General features: G+C 39.3%; 1 long non-coding RNA gene across 1 annotated transcript; it reads left to right on the top strand.

The window, feature by feature from the left end:
• Positions 1-5321: 5321 nt before the first annotated feature.
• On the top strand, positions 5322-6917 carry LOC308099721. Its single transcript, XR_013934382.1, has 3 exons — positions 5322-5452; positions 6338-6485; positions 6875-6917. It is a non-coding gene; the product is annotated as an uncharacterized lncRNA (long non-coding RNA).
• The last annotated feature ends 3699 nt before the right edge of the window (positions 6918-10616 follow it).

The raw sequence follows: 10616 nt of genomic DNA, 5'->3' as shown, positions 1-10616 counted from the left end.
TGGATTCAGTCAAACAAGGTAACAATCTATGTTCTCTGTAAGATAGTCAAGTTGCAAACTAATGAGTAACTGCAAAATGAACAATAAATGGCTTGGAAAAAGCTAATCGTTAAACCTGTGCCTGGTAATGTCTCCGAAGCCCCGTGCAGTATGAGGCCTGCTGTATGTTTATTTTAGTTGGAAGTTCGGTCTTAAATTTCATTCTAGGTGGCATTAAAATGTCTTACTGTAACTTTAACTTCCTGACACCCTGTTTTTATTATTGCAAGTGCATGAGGGATGACATTGTTTTTGTTTTTGGAAGATAGCTCCAGAGCATAGCAGGATGCGATGGGGTGAGAAGTAGTGCTCAGAAAACGTTTTGGTAAGTCGAGTTATACTTTTATTGATCCCCGTGGGCGAATACGTCCTCTGCATTTGACCCATCCTAACTGCCAGGAGCAGTGAGCAGTCACTAAGCAGTGCCCAGGGACCACCAGCCCCAGCTCTAAGCCCAGTGCCTTGACAGAGCAGGAGTATGTCTCTAACATGGATGTCTTTTGGGGTGTGAGGAAAACGCGTGAACATGCACACAGAACTCCACACAGAAAGACCAGTAGGGTTCAAACACAGGACCACAATGGAAATAAGCTCTCAAGCTGTGTTTTATCCTTTTTTTGGGGGGGCTTTTTATGCCTCTATTTCTATTTTTTAGAGAGGGATAGGGAAAGTAGGCGGACAGGAAATGGGGAGAGAGATGGGGGGATGACACGCAGCAAAAGTCGTCGGGAACGGGAGTCGAACCCGCATTGCCGCGTGGACCGTCACGCTACGGCCCAGGCCGTGTTTTATCCTTTTGACAGATATGTACAAATATATGTTCATATATGCATTTGTCAATCAAAATGTCGTCGATCAATCAATCAATCAATCAAACAGCAATTAATCAATCAATCAATCAATCAATCAATCAATCAATCAATCAATCAATCAATCAAAATAAAATAGGCCTGATGGCCTAAAATAGGGACACCACATTGAAGAAGGTTACCTGTAAGTCAGTGGGTTTTATAAATATTTATCCAATGAAAAGTTTTTAACAAGAGCTTGTGACAAAATAATACAGTAACTACATTCTTTTTCTTTTCATTTCCCGAAAAGTAATGGTTTTGGACATAGGCCTATAAGGTGTCCAGCCGACATCGACGATATATACATCGGTGTACATGTACAGTATGCCTTTGTAATACATCTTTATTGATTTTTTCTCCATCATTGGCATGGATTTTTCATGAGTTACGAAAAACATGATTTAATTTCAGTGTATAATGTGCTATGTGTTTTTCTTTTTTATAGCCTGCGTGTATAATAAGTGGACTGCATGAAGAACATATCAGTATACTAATGGGAGGAAATAAGGCATATGTCTGTACGTGTGACCTCTTTTCCACCTCACTGTTCATCATCTCCTCCTGAGTTTCATAACATTAATGCCTGCGCAAATGAAGCCACATACTGGTACTGGAGCAGTAAAGTACACCTAACACATGCCTGCCCACACATACTATATAGTACATAGACAGTGTGTAACCTTTTAACCTTGTATCTCCATATTTCCATATTTGTTATGTTGTGCAAAAGTAGCAAAAGTACCCAAGCTACAAGCTCACAATGTCGCATAGCAACATTTTGAACTTGTAGATTGGCTATTTTTGATGTTTTAGAAAAAAAATTAAGTGAAAGTGTCTGTAGGTTTTATAAATATTGAATAAATGAAAAGTATATTAAGAAGCGCTTGTGACTGAATAATGACCACATTGGATCCATTGGAACAGGTTATTTTTTCCATTTCCTGAACAGTAATGGTTTTGGACATACAAGGTTTCTTCCTATCAGCAACCGTATATAAATGCACAGAGACACAGAGAAACACAAAAAGACAAACAACACATGCACGCACGCATCGCACACGCGCATGCATGAAGGCATGCACTCACTCTCACACACACACGCACGCACGCACGCACGCACACACGCACGCACGCACGCACGCACGCACGCACACACGCACGCACGCACGGACGGACGCACGCACGGACGCACGCACGCGCACACACATGCACAAAGCCAACACAGCCAGAAGGAGATGTAATGGAGTTGATAGACATGGCTGAAGGCAATTGCATCTCTGCTGTCTGCACAAGACAGCTTTATTGCTTTCATCCTGTGAGCAGCCTGAGCCAGAGAACTGCCGCTGAAACCATGTTTAGACCATTCCCGAGCAACACTGGACATCTTGGACCCCAAATAAACGTGAAAATGCATGGCTGGTGTTGTTAAGTGGTCAGATGGGTGGACTGCGAATCTTTTGAAATTTTCAAGTGGGCCCTGATCCAGAAAAGGTTAGAACCACCGATCTTACACCATGTAAGAAGAGCCTTCGCTTCTAAGCGCCTGATATAGTATTGAGCATATTTACCTCAAAACGAATTGTCAAGATTGCGAGTAGTTGTGGATTGCTGTTGATTATGTGCATAATTAGTCGTCTCAACAGCCACTGTCCATTTGACGGTCACAGCATCAAAGTAATGAAAATACAGTATACCCAGATTGCAAGTGGCTAGGCTCAGATTTCACTATTGTAGCCTATTTCTTCATTTTTTCCCCCTGAGGTTATGTTTTCCAATTCCCTTTTCAGTCTCCCTCGCTTTCATGGTCAAACAACAAAGTGAGTGTGCTGCTGGCCTTTAACAATCAGTTTTTACTGCCGCACTTTTTCTGACTTTTATGCTGCTGCTGGGGCGCTTTTTTGTCTGTCCCCTTCAAATCACCTCTTCTCAAACACTTAACTTCTACCGGCAGTGGACAGTAACTAAGTACATTTACTTGAGTACTGTAATTAAGTCCATTTTTGGGTTGTTGTTGTTTTCCTCGGAAACTGACTGTGACGATGCAGACAAGCGTTTGAGGTGGCTCAATGCCCGGGGCTCAAAACTCAACAAGAGCTTTTTCCTGGTGGCTGTCAGAGCCATAAATAAGGACATGGTGATGGGAAATAAAATATTTAAAAAAGGAAAATAAATAGATAGATAAATAAATAAATATATGCACTATATATAGAAAATGTATCGTCATCGCAATATCAACATGTGCACTATACATACGTATCTCAAAAGACATTGTTTAACTTATTTTCAGGGTTTTTATTCATTTCAACAATCCAGGTATAAATACAAGGTATTATGTTTTGGTTTTGATTATAAGAGAATGTTTTAAGCAGAGCAGTGATAAACTGTATTGCTAAGTTGCAAAATTAGCAGCTGTAGCCAGCAGGGGCGTCACAGGGGGGGTGTAAGTGGGACTGAGTTAATAGGGCCCCCCCCAAAAAAAATAAATAAATAAAATAAAGTATTTTTTTGGTATTTTTTAAAGAAAAAAAATCATAGGGGGGCCCACAGTGAATCTTTGTCCCCAGGGCCCAGAATTTGGTGCTACGCCCCTGCTTCCAACCATTCACTACACATATCCTGTCTGTATCTGATCGGCCCAGGAAGGAACAATGATTACTCTGATTAGTTTAAATGAATACAAAAGCCTTCTTCTGATTATCAAGACAAGACAGAGGGTGTCAATGCCTCTGAACCAAGGAACAAAGGTTTATCAGGACGACTGTTGTGACTCTCACCTCTCACCTGGACTCTCTAGTGTAGCTCAGTGGACAGGAACTCTGAACTGATTGCATTACAGCTGAGCCCACACAAAGGTCTCTCCCAGTACTTGGTCAAAGGTCAAACTCAGTTCTAAATACAAAGCTTCAAGTATTTTACCAATTAAATGGCATATCATGGAAATCCATGTTCTCATGTTTGAAATTATACTTCACTGATAACAGCAATGTCTAACATGCTCATTGCTTTGAAAGTTGCCTACTGCTATTAGGTCTATAATTTACAGTATTTGCTAGACTTTTCATTTCCCAGTATGCAGTCACTGACTTAACGAACGAAATGTTTAAGATGTTTTGTTTTCTAAGTTGATGGAACTGCTTGTGTGCTGGCTTCAGACTGCAGTTCAGAGTTCATTTCATTCAGCACACAGTCATGTCATGTATTAAGGTAGAAGCCACAGGCTGTGGCTCAGGAGATAGAATGGCCGTTTATGGTTGCCTCCATAATCGATGTGTGAATGTAGGGAGTCAATTCAAATTTCAACCTAATCACTAAACCGTCCAAAAGAAAGTTACTGTGAGAGAACCGTATATGTAAATATTTTATTCTGTATAAAATGAAAATTCTGTTGAACGGAGGTGAATGAGACTATTTGAATTTGGGGAGGATTTGAATGCTCAGAAGGTGGAAGGTAAGGAGGATAGGAGCATAAAAGCCAGGCTCTGCTCAGGGTCTGGTGTGGAACAAGGTGTGACTGCAGGTGAGTACATGCACACGCACACACCATTCTGAGGATAGTACTGTACTGATACTGTATTGAATCATGTTTTTCAGTGGTGTAAAGTAACTAAGTACATTTACTTAAGTACAATTTTGAGGTACTTTTACTTTACAGGAGTATTTCCAATTGTCTATACTTTTACTTCTACTCCACTACATCTCAGAGGCAAATATTGTACTTTTCCTCCACTACAATTACTTGAAAACTTTAGTTACTATTTACTTTGCAGATATACTGTAAATTATTACATTATAAAACATACATTAACCACTTCAGCCCTATTTCATACCTAGGCTATTTGAAAATAGCCGATCTACAATCACACAACGCGTCGCATCGCGACGCGTTGTGAGCTTGTAGATCTGCTATTTTCAAACATTTGAGTACTTTTACTTTTGGTACTTTAAGTACATTTTGAAACCAATAGTTTTGTACTTTTACATTTTGAATTCCGGACTTTTACTTGTAACAGAGTACTTCTACATTGCAGTATTGATACTTTTACTTAAGTAAAACATTTGAGTACTTTTTCCACCACTGCTGTTTTTGCTCTTGCTGTTTCGTTGTCTGCTCTACTTTTCGGGTGTCTGTATACTGATAAAAAAAAATTGTACTCTAGGTCATTGCTGTCCTAACATCCTTCTAAAAGATGATAGGACTGTATTGACACTCTATTCTACTGTTATTATTAGTATTTTGTTGGCATATACTCTTACCTTTTTTGATATAGCTACATACAGTATTGCTGTATACTGTTGAAACTGTGTTGATATCGTTTTCCTCACCTTTGCACCTTTTTGCACACACTTTTTTGTTGTTGCAGTTATCCTTAACTGTATCTACGTTTTGTTTTGTTCTGTATCTGTCCTGTGTTCCATGTTGCTGTGCAGCCTCTGGAGACTGCATTTCCCCCTCAGGATCAACAAAGGTCTATCTATCTACAAACCAGCCACTATAGAGACCTCCGGGTGCTGCTTCTGAGACCTGACTGGAGTCACATTCTGTGCTTTCTCTTCAGCAGCAGGTAACTATGGTAATGTTGATGAGAAAGTGCAACACAGCGTAACACATGCAGAAAACCAAGATGTGTAACTTTTTTCATGCATCTAGTTTTGTAGCAATGAATGGTGATTTGTTTATTTGACAAATGGTTCAATTGGGTCAAATGTTTGTTTCAAAACATCTGTAAAGCACAGTTGAATATTAAACTGCAATATACGCAAAGGAATAATAGGCCTACACTTGTAAGAAACTCTTTGTAGGAAGTTCATTGTTTTTGATTGTTTGATTGAATATTTTATTAGACAGAAATGTAAAAACAGCACAAGTACAGTCAAACACTTTGTCTAAAAAAAGGTCTTGTTTCCTTTGGGGTCCTATAGGTATTCAATTAATAATAGTAGTTATAGTTGCAATACAAGTTATAGTTCTTGCATTGCAACTTTGCGTTGTGAAATTTCCCTTCTAAACATTTTATCCTATTTTATGCTTATCCCGTTTTTTTGTAATGACCCCATTTCCCCTTAAATGACATGTTACCTTACACTGTAAAATCCTCAGTGTTAATTTTTACCCAAATGTAACAAATCAACATGTAAGGGTCCATTTGGTTACATTTTCACACACTGAGTTAAAGGAGTAGTTCACCCCAAAACAATTCTATCAATTATACACCTCATGAAGCCTCCAGTAGGAGACTCTGCAAGTCTCATAGAGGCTCCACCGGTCATCAAATTATTGGCCTCGGAATGCGACAAAAACTAATAATTCTCCATGACTTCAAGGCTTCATGGGGTGTGTAATTGGTATAAAATAAGTAATTGTTTGGGTGAACTACTCCTTTAAATGAACACTCAGGATTTTTCTGTGTACCTGCTCTCACCTGGACCTTATCCCTCCTCAACCCCAGGATGCGTTTAGTGTGTTCTCTGGTCCTCTTGCTGGGTGGGCTGCAGCTGACCTGCGCTCTGCTGGTGGCAGCCTGGAACATCCAGATATTTGGACCGAAGAAGACCAGCAATGCCCAGATCATGGATTACATCGCCGACTTTATAAAAGTACACAGTATTTTTTATTAAGCTTAATTTTAAGAACACTATCTTACACTGTCAAGAACAAAAAGCTCTTAAAATAGGAAATTTAAATGAATACCCAACTTTCATTAATCACAATTGAGCTAGTATACAATTCAATTGTGATAAAGCAGAGGCCATAGTGTTGCTTTTCTTTGATTAACCATAACTCCTAAGCCTACAGTGACGGTGTATATTTACCAATGTGGTATGCTTTTTAATATTTTACATTTACATTTCATGAAAATGATAAAATGAGCTTACCTAGAGATAGTTCTTCTGTTGAAATTAAACTCAAAAGTCATGAAAAGTTGACAAATGTGTAAAAGTATTTTCCAAGTTTACTTCTTTTTTTGTTTTGTTTTGTTTTGTAGGTTGTCCGTCAATATGACGTCATTGTGATCCAGGAGGTCAGAGGTGAACTGACTGTAGTCAATAAACTGATGGGCCACCTCAACCCGACGTACGACCATCTCTGTATTTCAATGATTTTACATAGTCATTTGTAGTCATTTGTAGGTTGAATTAGCAGCACTGCTCTCAGTGCTACTACAGTAATTCAAACATGATGCACAGAACAATGAGTTGGGTTTGAATTTGAGACTTTAGCTCATCCAAACAAGCGAACTCTGGAACGGCACAGAACAGGGGTTCACTGTGTGAATGCAATCCGGAAAAATAGGAAATGAACCTAAAGACAGTCGAGCCTACAGTATATGTGGTATATGTGTCTTAACCGCTAGGCCATCGGTGCCTCTGGATTATTACTTCTTAATCAAATATGCAATGTAGTGATATAACTCGCTAATTGGACTAGTTACATCATGACAAGGTAACTGTATTGTATGCGTGTGATGTGTGTACAGTGTGTGTACTGTATGTGTGTAATTGTATGTATTTATTCATCTCCAGACCTGCTAATGGCCCAGTGTACGACTACATTGTGAGTGGTAAACTGGGACTGGGCAATCACAAGGAACGATACCTCTACGTCTACAAGTACAGTAAAACACATGTATCACTCTGCAAGTAATAACACTATGATGGATCTGTGCAATGTTCTCACAGCTCAACAACTGTAACATTGTATGTCCAAAGCTCTGTGTGTGTGTGTGTGTGTGTGTGTGTGTGTGTGTGTGTGTGTGTGTGTGTGTGTGTGTGTGTGTGTGTGTGTGTGTGTGTGTGTGTGTGTGTGTGTGTGTGTGTGTGTGTGTGTGTGTGTGTGAACCTGTGCTCCAATGGATCTAATGTAGTCTGCCCGACAGCGATGATATTCACAAACATTATGCTCTTACTTCATACTATATATGAATTAACAGTAAAACATCCACCATGAGCTTCATGAGATGAATACAGGGTAAAGTTTGTCACAAAGCAGGCTATTCAACCTCATCTATTGTATTTGATGTTTTCACATACATATCCATGTTCAAAGAAAAGACAAACAAATTATACTATTTTTAAACAAGCATGAGGTCATATATGGAGTGATGACATCACACACCACCATGACATCACCATGAACCCATGACATCACAATTATCTCTGTACCATTATGTAACACCATGACCACCAAACCACAACCCATTTCTGCTTTAATACATTATTTACATTTCTATTAACCATAACACATTTCTGGTTTATTAAATGAATTACAACTCTATCAACCATAACCCTAACCTGATTTTGTTTTGTATTAATGAAAGGGTTAATTTGTGCCTCTTTTCCATGTTGTTAGAACCACCACAGTGACTCACGTGCCAGGTGACACCTACCAGTACCCAGATAATAACGACGACTTCGTCAGACCACCTTTTGCTGCCAAGTTCACAGGTAAGCTGTCTGAGGTGTGCGTGCGCGCGCGCGTGCGTGCGTGCATGCGACATGTTTTGTCTCTTAGATGTAGTGGAATAGAATAAATATTTGTTTGGTAAATAATAGTTTTTAATTTAGCACAGTATGTCTTTATTGTTTTCATTTTTTCTTATTAAAGATGGTTCCTTCCTTTCCTTATGTAAAGTGACTTTGGGTACTTCGAAAAGCGCTATATAAATCTGAGCTATTATTATTATTATTATTATTATTATTAGAATTATAAAGTATTGAAAATTGGAAATACTCAAGTAGTAATAATAATAAAAAAAACTTTACATTTTCACAAACATCAAAGTGCTACAGGGTTTCAAAATATTGGCATAATAACAGCAAACGCAACCAAACAACCACCATAGTGATAAAGGGTCAATAAAGAAAAAAATAATCCTCAAAATTGTACTTAAGTAGTACTTGAGTAAATGTACTTAGTTACTTTCCACCACAGGACAGGTCAATAGTACAGTCATCAGTCAGATGTATAATCAGGTTGTCACCAGTAAGAACTGATTCTCATAAGCTTTCTCACCCTGTTCAACCCTGACCGACCAGTGTCCAATAAGAAATGCAGCATCCTCCAATATTATAATGTAATGTATACAGTGGTGGAAAGAGTACTCAAATGTTTTACTACAATATTTGCCTCTGAGATGTAGTGGAGTAGAAGTATTGAAAATTGGAAATACTCAAGTAAAGCAAAAGTACCTCGAAATTTTACTTAAGTACAGTGTTTGAGTAAATGCAGTTACTTTACACCACTGAATGTATAATATAACCATTATAATATAATGTAGAATATAAATATTATAATATGCTTATAATATTTCAACACATACCCATTCCTGTCTCCTACAGTATCTGGCCAGCCGTCCTTTGACTTTGTGATGATCCCCCTGCACGCCAAACCAGGATCTGGCAAGACTGTTTTGGAAATTAATGCCCTGGATGATGTGGTGAAGGAAGTCAAGGCTACATGGACAATCAAGGTAATTTAGAGACTGACAGAGAGACAGACAGATAGATAGATAGTATGGTTAAAGCTACTTGTGATGCGTCTGTGAGAGACATTACAGTTGTATGAAGACGTGGTGACAGTGGGTCAGGAGGCAGAGCGGTCATCTGGGAACAGGCCCGGATTGGCCGTCGGGAGGACCGGGACTATTCCCGGTGGCCTGCCTCCTTAGTGGCCTGCCTGTCTCTCTCTCAAAAAAATAATAATATATATATATATATATATATATATATATATTTAGTTTTTGCATCAGGTCAGGCCAGCCAGCCACAGCCAGCACAGCGCTTAAGTGCTGCAGCAAAAAAAAAAATCTCCTAAACTCAGGCCAGGCCAGCCACAGTCAATTTCAATTCAATTCAGTCAGTGTTGCTGCAGCAGTGAAAGCACTGCTGCAGCAACATTTTTCAAGTGAAATTGCTGTAACTTAACTGTAAAGGCCCCCCAAAGCCTTCCAAAGGCCCCCACAGAGTGGCCTGACTGGGCGTATAACTCCCGGTCAGTTTTGGAGTCCCACTCCGGCCCTGTCTGGGAATCAGAAGGTCCCCGGTTAGAATCCTCGGCTCCTCCAGGCCTCATGTTTGTGTCCATCACTCTGAGCACATCAATGTAGAGAAGGACTTTATGTATTCATTCATTCATTTATAATGTGGGTGAGAGAGAGTTAAGGCATGTACACACTGCAGGATATTTGGTCCGATTATGCTGTCGGGGAACTTTTTTGGCGCTGTCTGTCTGTGTAGTCAGGGTTGCCAGATTTTGCGTGAGAAATAAGCAACCAGGTTTGTGAAAACAAGCCCAACAAAAGTGACTATGAGCACTTTAAACCTATATACAAATACATTGGATATTTGAAAATAGCCAATCTACAAGCTCACGTTGTAGATCGGCTATTTTCAAAGAAGAAAATCTTGGAAACATTTTTTATTTGTGGAATATTTTCCAAATCCACACAGATCTTGTATGGGGATTTATGGCACAACATATTTTCAGAAGGGGGAGGTCTGCGGACAAATATTAATTTGGGGGTCCTTGCCATGTTTGAGAACAACTGGTTCAAACGACATTAGGAAACAAGGCCAAATAAGCAACTACACGTTCAAGCAACTTTACAGAAAAAACAAGCCCAAAGTCGCTTATAATAAGCGGACATGGCAACAGAGAGAGAGAGAGAGAGAGAGAGAGAGAGAGAGAGAGAGAGAGAGAGAGAGAGAGAGAGAGAGAGAGAGAGAGAG

This window comes from Gymnoscopelus braueri, assembly GCF_963280865.1.
Source record: "Gymnoscopelus braueri genome assembly, chromosome: 1".
NCBI classification, from domain to species: domain Eukaryota; kingdom Metazoa; phylum Chordata; class Actinopteri; order Myctophiformes; family Myctophidae; genus Gymnoscopelus; species Gymnoscopelus braueri.
Note: the sequence above shows the minus strand (reverse complement) of the source record. Positions and strands in the feature narration are given on the sequence as shown.